The sequence below is a fragment of the Staurois parvus genome, unplaced genomic scaffold (genome assembly GCF_062004578.1).
Source record: "Staurois parvus isolate SC_StPar_1 unplaced genomic scaffold, SC_StPar_1.0 ptg000966l, whole genome shotgun sequence".
Lineage (NCBI taxonomy): Eukaryota > Metazoa > Chordata > Amphibia > Anura > Ranidae > Staurois > Staurois parvus.
The window spans coordinates 342,934-355,850 of record NW_028318762.1 but is presented as its reverse complement, the minus strand read 5'-3'; positions in this window follow the sequence as shown (position 1 = coordinate 355,850).

The following is a 12,917-nucleotide window of genomic DNA, read 5'->3' as shown; positions in this document are numbered from 1 at the left end:
CAAAACACAGTACCTACGGTAAAATATGGTGGAGGTTCAATGATGTTTTGGGGTTGTTTTGCTGCCTCTGGCACTGGGTGCCTTGACTGTGTGCAAGGCATCATGAAATCTGAGGATTACCAAAGGATTTTGGGTCGCACTGTAGGGCCCAGTGTCAGAAAGCTGGGTTTGCGTCCAAGATCCTGGGTCTTCCAGCAGGACAATGACCCCAAACATACGTCAAAAAGCACTCAGAAATGGATGGCAAAGAAGCGCTGGAGAGTTCTGAAGTGGCCAGCAATGAGCCCAGATCTAAATCCCATTGAACACCTGTGGAGAGATCTTAAAATTGCTGTTGGGAAAAGGTGTCCTTCCAATAAGAGAGACCTGGAGCTGTTTGCAAAGGAAGAGTGGTCCAAAATTCCGGGTGAGAGGTGTCAGAAGCTTATTGATGGTTATAGGAAGCGACTGATTTCAGTTATGTTTTCCAAAGGGTGTGCAACCAAATATTAAGTTAAGGGTGCCAATACTTTTGTCCAGCCCATTTTTGGGGTTTTGTGTGACATTATGTCATATTTGCTTTTCTGCCTCTGTTTTATATTTGTTCCAATACATACAAAGGGAATAAACATGTGTATAGCAAAACATGTGTTAATGCAATACCTTTTTTGTGTGAAATACTTGATTTTCAGGAAAAATATCAAGGGTGCCAACAATTTCGGCCATGACTGTATATAGAGGAATCGGGACCTCCTTCTTCCTGCCGGTGACCCCTCTAGTGATAGGATCTATATAGAGGAATCAGGACCTCCTTCCTCCTGCCGGTGACCCCTCTAGTGATAGGATCTATATAGAGGAATCAGGACCTCCTTCCTCCTGCCGGTGACCCCTCTAGTGATAGGATCTATATAGAGGAATCAGGACCTCCTTCCTCCTGCCGGTGACCCCTCTAATGATATAAAGATCTATATAGAGGAATCGGGACCTCCTTCCTTCCGCCGGTGACCCCTCTAGTGATATAAAGATCTATATAGAGGAATCGGGACCTCCTTCCTTCCGCCGGTGACCCCTCTAGTGATAGGATCCATGTAGAGGAATCGGGACCACCTTCCTCCTGCCGGTGACCCCTCTACAGATATAAAGATCCATATAGAGGAATCAGGACCTCCTTCCGGTGACCCCTCTAGTGATATAAAGATCCATATAGAGGAATCAGGACCTCCTTCTTCCTGCTGGTGACCCCTCTAGTGATATAAAGCTCTATATAGAGGAATCAGGACCTCCTTCCTCCTGCCGGTGACCCCTCTACTGATATAAAGATTTATATAGAGGAATCAGGACCTCCTTCTTCCTGCTGGTGACCCCTCTAGTGATATAAAGTTCTATATAGAGGAATCAGGACCTCCTTCCTCCTGCCGGTGACCCCTCTAGTGATAGGATCTATATAGAGGAATCAGGACCTCTTTCCTCCTGCCGGTGACCCCTCTAGGGATATAAAGATTTAATTTTAGGCTAGATGACCTTCCTTTTAAACGTAAATGAAATAACCTCCGACCATAACTGTAAAAGTATAAAAATCCCAAAGGGAATGCAGAGGAATACAAAAGGATCGTTCACATTGAGCGGCACTCATAGAACGCTCAATACCACATACTGTCAGGAAGAATGTTCTATCTTTAGCTTCCTTTGACGTCCCTTTAAGCCTTTTCTGTGTTGCAGCTTTTGAAGTCGGTTTGTTGCATTTAGTACAGGAAACTTCCAGCAGTTATCATGGCTTCCGACTGTCAATAATTCAACCTAAAATGTCGGAGAACAATTTATTGGCAGTCATTAAAGAAAGTGAACTATAAGGTCCCGACAGTTTCAAGCAGAAAACAATCCAAATTCATGTTTTAATATTGCACATGACGCGGGACGCGGGGGGCGGGCTCGGAATATTTGCACATTTCCCCGTTTAAGCTTCTGAACTTTCATCATTCTTATTTTACCACGGGGCCTTTTATCTGATCACAGAACTGCCAAAAGTAAGCCGGTAAATAAAAGAGAACGGTGGAAAGGTCTGAAATCTGATTTATGGGATTCATATTCTTTTCATATTCCATTACCCATGGAAGCGCCTAATGCGGAAATAAATATACAAAAAGAATTTTAAAGCAATTCCACTTGTAATGCCCTTTAGAAGAATTAATGTTAATGCCCCAGAAATTGTATGATGTTCAAAGCACCAGATTGGCCTAAAATGGAACTCATAAATAATTTGATATTTTGACAAAAAATATATTTCAGCTTTTCTGCAGGTATTTTGTATTTGAGAACTTAAACTGGATATTTCAGTAAAAGTTTCAAATTTAAAGGCATTTCACATTTTCAAATGTTTTCGTGGTCTTAACTACGTCTGTGTTGGTTCTATTCCCTGTGCTGTTTGTGCGCCTTGTGTGGTAGTGGAGGGCCAATATGTTATCACAGGTACTTACCGAAAAATGGGGGGAAATGTCTGCGCCTTGTGTGGTAGTGGAGGGCCGATATGTTATCACAGGTACTTACCGAAAAATGGGGGAAATGTCTGCGCCTTGTGTGGTAGTGGAGGGCCGATATGTTATCACAGGTACTTACCGAAAAATGGGGGGAAATGTCTGCGCCTTGTGTGGTAGTGGAGGGCCGATATGTTATCACAGGTACTTACCGAAAAATGGGGGGAAATGTCTGCGCCTTGTGTGGTAGTGGAGGGCCGATATGTTATCACAGGTACTTACCGAAAAATGGGGGGAAATGTCTGCGCCTTGTGTGGTAGTGGAGGGCCGATATGTTATCACAGGTACTTACCGAAAAATGGGGGGAAATGTCTGCGCCTTGTGTGGTAGTGGAGGGCCGATATGTTATCACAGGTACTTACCGAAAAATGGGGGGAAATGTCTGCGCCTTGTGTGGTAGTGGAGGGCCGATATGTTATCACAGGTACTTACCGAAAAATGGGGGAAAATGTCTGCGCCTTGTGTGGTAGTGGAGGGCCGATATGTTATCACAGGTACTTACCCAAAAATGGGGGGAAATGTCTGCGCCTTGTGTGGTAGTGGAGGGCCGATATGTTATCACAGGTACTTACCGAAAAATGGGGGAAATGTCTGCGCCTTATGGAGCAGATATGGAGCGGCCAGCCCGGTATTACCCGGCACCACCGCCATGTTAGAATACCGGGCCGGCCGCTCAGCTCTTCTCTGCAGAAGAACCTGCTCCTCGATCCTACCTGCTCCTCGGTCCTACCTGCTCCTCGGTCCTACCTGTTCCTCTGTCCTACCTACTCCTCGGTCTAACCTGTTCCTCTGTCCTACCTGTTCCTGTCCTACCTGTTCCTGTCCTACCTGCTCCTCTGTCCTACCTGCTCCTCCGTCCTACCTGCTCCTCCGTCCTACCTGCTCCTCCGTCCTACCTGCTCCTCCGTCCTACCTGTTCCTCTGTCCTACCTGCTCCCCAATCCAGCAGTGACCTGCCTTCACTGGCCGTCTTCTCTCCCCGGCACCGGCATCTTCAGTGTGGACACCCAGCTGTGACAGCTTGCGGCTTCACAGCCAGGTACCCACTACAAATGTGCGAGAAGTGCTGCGCTTTGTGAATGGCCCCGTAGTTTTCAGGGACCTGTCACATGTTCCTGAAGACTACGGGGAGGGAGGGAGGACAACTCCATGGAAGTGGGAGCGGGTAGCTGGCAAATCCCCCCCCACCCAAAGGTTTGCAGTCTCTGGTCATCCCCTGTACTGTGTCCGCAGTCTCTGGTCATCTCCTGTACTGTGTCCGCAGTCTCTGGTCATCTCCTGTACTGTGTCCTCAGTCTCTGGTCATCTCCTGTACTGTGTCCGCAGTCTCTGGTCATCTCCTGTACTGTGTCCTCAGTCTCTGGTCATCCCCTGTACTGTGTCCGCAGTCTCTGGTCATCTCCTGTACTGTGTCCGCAGTCTCTGGTCATCTCCTGTACTATGTCCGCAGTCTCTGGTCATCTCCTGTACTGTGTCCGCAGTCTCTGGTCATCTCCTGTACTATGTCCGCAGTCTCTGGTCATCTCCTGTACTGTGTCCGCAGTCTCTGGTCATCTCCTGTACTGTGTCCGCAGTCTCTGGTCATCTCCTGTACTGTGTCCGAAGTCTCTCGTCATCTCCTGTACTATGTCCGCAGTCTCTGGTCATCTCCTGTACTGTGTCCGCAGTCTCTGGTCATCTCCTGTACTATGTCCGCAGTCTCTGCTCATCTCCTGTACTGTGTCCGCAGTCTCTGGTCATCTCCTGTACTGTGTCCGCAGTCTCTGGTCATCTCCTGTACTGTGTCCGCAGTCTCTGGTCATCTCCTGTACTATGTCTGCAGTCTCTGGTCATCCCCTGTACTGTGTCCGCAGTCTCTGACCATCTCCTGTACTGTGTCCGCAGTCTCTGGTCATCTCCTGTACTATGTCTGCAGTCTCTGGTCATCTCCTGTACTATGTCTGCAGTCTCTGGTCATCTCCTGTACTGTGTCCGCAGTCTCTAACCATCTCCTGTACTATGTCCGCAGTCTCTGGTCATCTCCTGTACTATGTCTGCAGTCTCTGGTCATCTCCTGTACTATGTCTGCAGTCTCTGGTCATCTCCTGTACTATGTCCGCAGTCTCTGATCATTTCCTGTACTATGTCTGCAGTCTCTGGTCATCTCCTGTACTATGTCTGCAGTCTCTGGTCATCCCTGTACTGTCCGCAGTCTCTGATCATCTCCTGTACTGTGTCTGCAGTCTCTGGTCATCCCATGTACTATGTCTGCAGTCTCTGGTCATCCCCTGTACTATGTCTGCAGTCTCTGGTCATCCCCTGTACTGTGTCTGCAGTCCACTGGTTCAGAATATTTGTTTTCTTGTTTTCCTCCTTATGGAGCGAACAATATGGTATATAGCGCTTTACATATATTATACATTCACATCGGTCTCTAGCCCTCAATGGATGTACAATCTAGGGTCTCTAACTCACATACATACACATACTAGGGCCAATTTAGACAGGAGCCAGTTCACCTACCAGCATGTCTTTGGAGTGTGGGAGGAAACTGGAGCACCCAGAGGAAACCCAGTCAGGCACAGGGAGAACAAACAAACTCCAGACACTTGGTGCCGTGGTTGTGATTTGAACCAACGACCCCAGAGTCCTTGTCCTGCCTCCATGTCAGATTCTCTCAGACAATAAAACAGCGATGACATTATGTGGCGAAACAGGGTGGAACATAACTTCCAGGACATAACAGCCCATCACCTTCATGGGTGCAGTGGACAGATTGGGTCGCAGATTCTAGGACCAACATAAACGGTCTCTGAATCATCGGAGTCAAGGAAACCACTGGAACATAGGCTCCTGGAAGGGCCTGGGGGCCAACCTCCTTCCCACCGACTATGGACCCAAGATCACCCTCCTTGCGGTTACAAGTAACCTCACTTCCCTGGGCACTTCCCTGGCCATGAATTATACCAACTACAATTTCCATGCCATTAGAGCTGGAGGGACTGTTTCTGGGACCCCTTGGCATACTGTGCAGGGGGTGAATTCCAGCATACAGTTGAAAGAAAAAGTATGTGAACCCCTTGGGATTACGTGGAGTTTTGCATGAATTGGGCATAAAATGTGCTCTGAACGTCATCTAAGTCACAACAATAGAAGAACACAGTCTGCTGAACATAATACTACACAAACATTAGATGTTGCCATGGTTTAATGGCACATAACATGTAAACATTCACAGTGCAGGGAGGAAAAAGTATGTGAACCTTTGGACTTAATAACTGGTTGACCCTCCTTTGGCAGCAATAACCTCAACCAAACGTTTCCTGTAGTTGCAGATCAGACCTGCACAATGATCTGGAGTCATTTTGGACCACTCCTCTTCACAAAACTGTTTCAGTGTAGCAATATTCTTGGGATGTCTGGTGTGAATCGCTCTCTTAAGGTCATGCCACAGCATTTCAATGGGGTTGAGGTCAGGACTCTGACTGGGCCACTCCAGAAGGCGTATTCTGTGCTGTTGCAGCCATTGTTTTGTTGAATTACTTGTATGCTTTGGGTCATTGTCCTGTTGCATCACCCATCCTCTGCGGTGCTTCAGTTGGCGGACAGATGGTCGTACGTTTTCCTGCAAAATGTCTTGATAAACTCTGGAATTCATTTTCCCATCAATGACAACAATCCGTCCAGGCCCTGAGGCAGCAAAGCAGCCCCAAACCATGATGCTCCCTCCGCCATGTTTCACAGTGGGGATGAGGTTTTGATGTTGGTGTCCTGGGCCTTTTTTTCTCCACACAGTGTTGTGTGTTCTTCCCAAACAACTCAATCTTGGTTTCATCTGTCCACAGTATATTTTGCCAGTAGTGCTGTGGAACATCCAGGTGCTCTTTTGCAAACTTCAAACGTGCTGCAATCTTCTTTTTGGACAGCAATGGCTTCCTCCGTGGTGTCCTCCCATGTACTCCATTCTTGTTTAATGTTTTCCTTATTGTAGATGTGTCAACAAAAATGTTAGCATGTGCCAGAGATTTCTGTAGGTCTTTAGCTGACACTCTGGGATTCTTCTTTACCTCATGCAGCATTCTGCGCTGGGCTCTTGCAGTCATTTTTACAGGACGACCACGCCTAGGGAGAGTAGCAACAGTGCTAAACTTTCTCCATTTGTAGACAGTCTGTCTTACCGTGGACACATGAACATCAAGGCTTTTGGAGATACTTTTGTAACCCTTTCCAGCTTCATGCAAGTCAACAATTCTTGATCGTAGGTCTTCTGAGAGCTCTTTTCTGCGAGGCATGGTTCACATCAGACAGTGCTTCTTGAAACCAGTAAACCCAAAACAGGTGTCAGCAACACATCCAATATCATCACACTGATTGGAGTCAAGGTTGGCTCACTCCTGGCTCCAATTAGCTCTGGGAGAAGTCATTAAGCTAGGGCCTCACATACTTTTTCCTCCCTGCACTGTGAATGTTTACATGTTATGTGCAATTAAACCATGGCAACATCTAATGTTTGTGTAGTATTATGTTCAGCAGACTGTGTTCTTCTGTTGTTGTGACTTAGATGACATTCAGAGCACATTTTATGCCCAATTCATGCAAAACTCCACGTAATCCCAAGGGGTTCACATACTTTTTCTTGCAACTGTATGTGGGGTTAGGAACTTTATTTTCTGTTACGTGTTTCCTGGCATCTACTATTTGCTGTAATTAGTTTTAGGTGATATTCTCTCACTTTATTCAATCACTTCCAGAGTCCAGACTGCTAGGTGCCGGGAAGGAATCCATTGTTTTCTTGTGTTTGATTACTTGTTTATGTAACATCATTTTCTCCTGGGACTTGTAATGTGGGTCCTACCTGTCTAGGGGGAAGGTTTTTGTGTATAAATGCTGTGGCAATAAATCAGTCCTTGTTTTACTCCAACATTAGTTCTGTCTGAATCTTGAGATAAATTTGCTATCTACAGTCCTAACCTAATTTATTGGTCCTGTCTGGTAATTAGGGAGTTTTGGGCAGGAACTTCTATATTCTAGTTCTAGAGAGGAGGAAGCTATACTTTGGCAGAAATACCCAGTCAGGGTGTCAGGCAGTCCTTCACAATCGGTAACTGGAACCAATTTTTAGACTATGGGGGGAGGGGGCGGACGTGGCCCCAGTGGCGACAACCTTCAATAACAGACTTCCCCAGTTTCTATGAACAACAAGCTCTGGCTGAAGACACATTGGTTCAGGAATGGAACTTCCAGATGGTCTATGTGTTCCTTCCATTTTGCCTCATACCTCCAGTTCTGCACAAGATGATGCCGGGGGGGGGGGGGGGGGGTCACTGGGTTGACTGAGTAACAGACATGTTTACCATACTGGCTGAGGAGGCCTTGGTTTCCCCTCTTGTGGAACATAAAGCTGTCTTTTCTGATCCCTCTTCCTCTGGAATATGTAACAACCTCAATCTGAGATCTGAGACCCTTAAACCTCATGGCCGGGATGTTGGACACACCACCTAGAACAAATATCCAAAAAGACATCCAGACCTTGTTAAAGGGTGAGAACGGCCTAAATAAATCCATCCTACAAGTAAGTCTGGGAAGGTTTGAACCCTTAGTTGCAGCAAATAAAGTTTCTCTCCTCTCCTCCACGGTGAGTGAAGTACCGGACTTCCTACTACAGGGCTTGGACGGGGGCTTTAGTTAGAACACCTTAAGGGTCCATTTGTCTGCTCTGTTCCCATTGACAGGTTCACAATGGGTGGTCCACACATGGATTATGCAGTTCATAGGGGTGGCAGCAAAGATTTCTTTCCAAAGTAGCTACTCTTTTTGTAAAGGCTTTGGTGACATCTCTCTTTAATTCAGCTACATAGTTAGTGTGGCTGAAAAAAGACAAAAGTCCATCCAGTTCAACCATAAGCAAAAAAAAAATATAACCCTACGCCCACAGCTGATCCAGAGGAAGGCAAAAAACCCCAGCAAAGCACGACCCAATCTGCTCCTGCAGGGATAAAACTCCTTCCTGAACCAACAAATTCCCTGGATCAATTTTTCCTATAAATGTTATATCCAGTTATATTCTGTGTATCCAAGAAAGGATCCAGGACTTTCCTACAGCAATCCACTGAGCTGGCCACACCCACCTCTGGAGGGAGTCTATTCCACATTCTCAGCTCTTACTGAGAAGAAACCTTTCCGTGTTTGGAGATGACATTTCTTTTCCTCCAGACATAGAGAGCGCCCCCTTGTCCTCTGTGATGACCTCAGGGGGGAATAACTACACCGAGTTCACTATATGAACCACTGATGTATTATACATAGAGATCATATCCCCCCTTTTGTATTATAGATGGAGATCATATCCCCCCCTTATGTATTATACATGGAGATCATATCCCCCCCTTATGTATTGTACATGGAGATCATATCCCCCTTATGTATTATACATGGAGATCATATCCCCCCTTATGTATTATACATGGAGATCATATCCCCCCCTTATGTATTATACATGGAGATCATATCCCCCCCTTATGTATTATACATGGAGATCATATCCCCCTTATGTATTATACATGGTGATCATATCCCCCCTTATGTATTATACATGGAGATCATATCCCCCCCTTATGTATTATACATGGAGATCATATACCCCTTCATGTATTATACATGGAGATCATATCCCCCCTTATGTATTATACATGGAGATCATATCCCCCCTTATGTATTATACATGGAGATCATATCCCCCTTATGTATTATACATGGAGATCATATCCCCCCCTTATGTATTATACAGGGAGATCATATCCCCCCTTATGTATTATACATGGAGATCATATCCCCCCCTTATGTATTATACATGGAGATCATATCCCCCCTTATGTATTATACATGGAGATCATATCCCTCCTTATGTATTATACATGGAGATCATATCCCCCCTTATGTATTATACATGGAGATCATATCCCCCCTTATGTATTATACATGGAGATCATATCCCTCCTTATGTATTATACATGGAGATCATATCCCCCCTTATGTATTATACATGGAGATCATATCCCTCCTTATGTATTATACATGGAGATCATATCCCCCCCTTATGTATTATACATGGAGATCATATCCCCCTTATGTATTATACATGGAGATCATATCCCCCCTTATGTATTATACATGGAGATCATATCCCCCCTTATGTATTATACATGGAGATCATATCCCCCTTATGTATTATACATGGAGATCATATCCCCCCTTATGTATTATACATGGAGATCATATCCCCCTTATGTATTATACATGGAGATCATATCCCCCCTTATGTATTATACAGGGAGATCATATCCCCCCTTATGTATTATACATGGAGATCATATCCCCCCTTATGTATTATACATGGAGATCATATCCCCCCTTATGTATTATACATGGAGATCATATCCCCCCTTATGTATTATACATGGAGATCGTATCCCCCCCTTATGTATTATACATGGAGATCATATCCCCCCTTATGTATTATACATGGAGATCGTATCCCCCCCTTATGTATTATACATGGAGATCATATCCCGCCTTATGTATTATACATGGAGATCATATCCCCCCTTATGTATTATACATGGAGATCATATCCCCCCCTTATGTATTATACATGGAGATCATATCCCCCTTATGTATTATACATGGAGATCATATTCCCCCCTTATGTATTATACAGGGAGATCATATCCCCCCTTATGTATTATACATGGAGATCATATCCCCCCTTATGTATTATACATGGAGATCATACCCCCCCTTATGTATTATACATGGTGATCATATCCCCCTTATGTATTATACATGGAGATCATATCCCCCCTTATGTATTATACATGGAGATCATATCCCCCCTTATGTATTATACATGGAGATCATATCCCCCCTTATGTATTATACATGGAGATCATATCCCCCCCTTATGTATTATACATGGAGATCATATCCCCCCCTTATGTATTATACATGGAGATCATATCCCCCTTATGTATTATACATGGAGATCATATCCCGCCTTATGTATTATACATGGAGATCATATCCCCCCTTATGTATTATACATGGAGATCATATCCCCCCTTATGTATTATACATGGAGATCATATCCCCCCTTCATGTATTATACATGCAGATCATATCCCCCCTTATGTATTATACATGGAGATCATATCCCCCCCTTATGTATTATACATGGAGATCATATCCCTCCCTTATGTATTATACATGGAGATCATATCCCCCCCTTATGTATTATACATGGAGATCATATCCCCCCCTTATGTATTATACAGGGAGATCATATCCCCCCTTATGTATTATACATGGAGATCATATCCCCCCTTCATGTATTATACATGCAGATCATATGGGCACAGCGGGCGTACAGACCTGGGAAGTTACAAGCACGACTCCCAAAGGCAGAGGCATGATGGGACTTGTAGTTTTGCAACAGCTGGAGGGCCACCGGTTTGACACCCCTGCCCTAGGGGCTGCGCTATAATACTTATAGCTATTTTTCAGGCTTACTCCACAAAAAATGGTGAATTCAGTCCACCACAACAGTTTTTAGTCATTTACTTCCACATCAACGACACGCACCTCTGCATAACTTCCCCAAACCGAGAGGAACTTGGCTGTTCCAGCGCTGACACTCCACGAAGCTGCCAGCAACTGCGATTGCCCATAAAGGACTTTTTACGCATTAACAGCTTGTAGACGAAAAATGTCAGCAAATATTTGGCAGGGGCCACGGCGGCCGGCTCCGATGTCAATGAAATGCGTGTGGCGCTCTGCTTTCCACGCTACCTTTTCAAGGATTCGCCTTTCCCAAAGCCTTGTAATCAAAAATAATAACAATAATTAAGCTGTTTGGAACATAAATCGACGTGGAGGGAAAAGTGTGGAGTCTTGGAAAACGATGATTAGAGGAATCGGCATTATTGAATGGGAACAATGGCCGGCGATCACTGCAGAGGGGAGATAAGGCCCTCTCACCGCTCGGCACGTCCCTCCACAATGCCGCACAAACAGAGGTGATGATTTTTTCCATCAGAGGGAGAATGGCGTTTGTAAAACGGAGAATAAAACACTCGCATTTTCACGAAGCCGCCTTGTTCCTTTACAATTTGGTGACGTTTCCGGATGAATTATCCCTTTTCTGAGAGTGGAAGAGAGAAGGGGGACTCAGCCGACACGTGGAGATAAAATAAAAATGTCTTCGAAAATAAACTTTCCATGAATCAATAAAGATACAATTTTTTTTTAAATGTCATCTCCAAACACGGAAAGGTTTCTTCACAGTAAGAGCTGTGAGAATGTGGAATAGACTCCCTCCAGAGTTGGTTGTGGCCAGCTCAGTGGATTGCTGTAGGAAAGTCCTGGATTCTTTCTTGGATACACAGAATATGACTGGATCAGGGACGGACTGACCATTCTAGCACTCGGGCACTGCCCGAGGGCCCAGGGTCAGTAGGGGGCCCCATGAAATGCCCCTGGTACCTTTTTTTTATAGGCTCTTTTGAGTGTGGGCAAGGACACAGGGGCCCCATGATCCCCTATTGCCCGGGGGCCCCATGAGTTGTCAGTCCGCCCCTGAAGTGGATATAACATTTATAGGGAAAGTTGATCCAGGGAATATTCGATTGCCTCTCGGGGGATCAGGAAGGAATTGTTTCCCTGCAGGAGCAGTCTCCAAACACAGAAAGGTTTCTTCACAGTGAGAGCTGTGAGAATGTGGAATAGACTCCCTCCAGAGGTGGGTGTGGCCAGCTCAGTGGATTGCTGTAGGAAAGTCCTGGATCCTTTCTTGGATACACAGAATATAACTGGATATAACATTTATAGGGAAAGGTGATCCCGGGAATATCCGATTGCCTCTCGGGGGATCAGGAAGGAATTTTTCCCCTGCAGGAGCAAATTGGATCGTGCTTTGCTGGGATTTTTGCCTTCCTCTAGATCCACTGTGGGTGTAGGATAACATTTTTTTTTTTTAATGGTTGAACTGGAGCAGGGGTCTCCAAACTTTCTAAATTGCCAGTTTACTATACTTCAGACTTTAGGGGGGCCGAACTGTGGCCATCGGGAGTAGAAAATGTTCCTCATCATTTGGGGTAAACAATGCCCCATGTTTGAAGTCAGTGAGACGAATTGTGCCCTATACTTGGTGTCTTTGGTAGGAATTGTGCCCCATCATTGGAGTAATAGGGCCACATTGTTGGTGTCATTGGGAGGAACTGTGCCCCATCATTGGTTGGAATTGTGTTCCATTGTTGGTGTCATTGGGAGGAATTGTGTTCCAATCTCCTAGATTGTAAGCTCGTAAGAGTAGGGCCCTCTTACCCCTCGTACGTTGTTTGTTGTTGTTGTACTGTGCCATGTATTGTCCCCTCT